The sequence below is a fragment of the Augochlora pura genome, unplaced genomic scaffold (genome assembly GCF_028453695.1).
Source record: "Augochlora pura isolate Apur16 unplaced genomic scaffold, APUR_v2.2.1 APUR_unplaced_529, whole genome shotgun sequence".
Classification (NCBI taxonomy): domain Eukaryota; kingdom Metazoa; phylum Arthropoda; class Insecta; order Hymenoptera; family Halictidae; genus Augochlora; species Augochlora pura.
The window spans coordinates 796-2,943 of NW_027585737.1; the positions used below are offsets into that span (position 1 = coordinate 796).

General features: G+C 42.7%; 1 pseudogene; it reads left to right on the forward strand.

Moving 5' to 3' along the window:
• The first annotated feature begins 1,075 nt into the window (after positions 1–1,075).
• On the forward strand, positions 1,076–1,857 carry LOC144477923 (histone-lysine N-methyltransferase SETMAR pseudogene; annotated as a pseudogene).
• Positions 1,858–2,148: the final 291 nt, after the last annotated feature.

The window sequence follows — 2,148 nt, forward strand, 5'->3', positions numbered from 1 at the left end:
CTACAGTTCGTCCTAAAAATGTATGAAGATTGCGAGAAAATCACTACACAGAAATATGAATACACCTACAAATGGCTGCCACTGAAAAATAAAAACGCCCATCTCATAAAATTAGCGTACAGTCGAGAATGCCTTAAAATTAAATAAGAACAATAGAAACTATTAAACCGCAAGATTCAGTTTGCAAAGAGTTTACTACCAAACTATAAAACGATCACGTGATCGAAATGGCCAAGAAAACAATGAGTTTAAAGCCAGTCACAATTGTAGCAGCACCGGCCTCTGTTGTATATAAAGCTGGCATCGCGGGAAACAACCTTACGCGGGCAAAATATAATCTCGTGACGTAGCATGATAGAGTTACAAAAGATATCGATACCACGATATCGCGATTCGGTACGCGAGAGATAAGATTTCGTTCGGAGCAGAAGAGCGATGAGGAGGAGGAGAGAGAGGAGCGGGGCAAATAGAACGATGGAATGCAGCATTGCGATGTCCTTTAACGGTAAAAAGACTCGTTATCTGTCCCTGTTGCAAACGGAACGTCGCCTCTTATCGGGACACGGCCAATTCGTTATCGTTATCGACAACAAGATTTCGCGGTAGTTGTAATCAACGATTGCACGGCCTCGTTTCCCGTAGAACGGTTCCACCATTCGATAACAACTAACGATGCCTTGGAAGACATTAATACGCTTATGTGTACCCGTTCGCGTAACGTAAAATACATGTGTACATATTAGGCTGGGGCAAAAAGATATCCATTATTTTTTTAGTAGACGGCTGTAGCGATCGATATCTGTTAAAGTAACGATCGAACAATTTCAGATTTATGCTCGTTGGAAAGGTGACATTTCGCGCTACAAATATTCTTTTCCTGCTTTTTGTTTGGTCCATTCGGTTGCGAGCTACAGGGTCTTAAAAAGGGAAGTCAACATAGAGAAAATTCGGTACATTTTACAATTTTTCTTTGATAAAGGTGAAAATGCAAGCCAAGCGGCAGACAATTACGCGCGATTTTGGTTTCGTCGATTCCGTTCAGGTATTTTTGATGTTAAAGATGCGTCTCGTACAGGTGGGCCTGTCGTGGAAAATGTTGACAAAATCACAGAAATAATCGAAGTTGACAGGCATGATAGCAGTCGTAGCTTCGCCAGGAAACTAAAGATCGACCATGAAACGGTTTTAAACCATTCGCACAAAGCTGGAGTTAAAAAGAAGCTCGACGTTTGGGCGCCACATCAATTAACACAAAAAACCATGATGGTTCGAATTTCCATCTGCAATGTCTTGGCCAAACGGAATGAGATCGACCCATTCCTTGAACGCGTGGTGACTGGGGATGAGAAATGGATCACATACGACAACATTGTGCGAAAACGTTCATGGTCAAAGCCTGGTGAAGCAGATCAGACGGTGGCAAAACCAAGACTAACAGCCAAGAAGGTTCTGCTGTGCATTTGGTGGGACTGGAAAGGAATCATTTATTATGAGTTGCTTCCATATGGTGAAACACTAAATTCGGATCTCTCCTGTCAACAACTGGGCCGTTTGAAGCTAGCGATTGACCAGAAACGGCCAGAATTGGCCAACAGGAGAGGTGTCGTGTGCCATCAAGACTTCGCCAGGCCACACGCGTCTATAGTGACTCGTCAGAAAATTCAGGAGCTTGGCTGGGACGTTTTAATGCGTCCACCATATAGTCCAGACCTGGCACCAAGCGATTACCATGTTTACCTTGCACTGCAAAACTTCCTTATTGATAAGAAATTGGCATCGAGAGAAGATTGTGAAAGACGATTACAAGAGTTCATCGCTAAAAGGGGCCAAGACTTCTACGAGAGAGGAATTATGAAGGTATCTTTAAAATGGCAACAAATTATAGAACAAAACGGTGCATATTTGACCTAAATCGGACAATCGGAAACATGTTAAATAAAGTCTTGAATTTCGTGTAAAAATAATGGATTTCTTTCTCCCCAACCTAATACAAGCATCCGGAGATTCTAGATGGAATTTAGCGATCAGAGCGCGTTGCTTTCACTGTACGCTGATCGACGAACGCGCGATTCCACCTTGAAAATCCATCACGTTCCTATCGCGTAATTATTGCGACACTCGAACCGGCCGCGTAAATACATATTCACG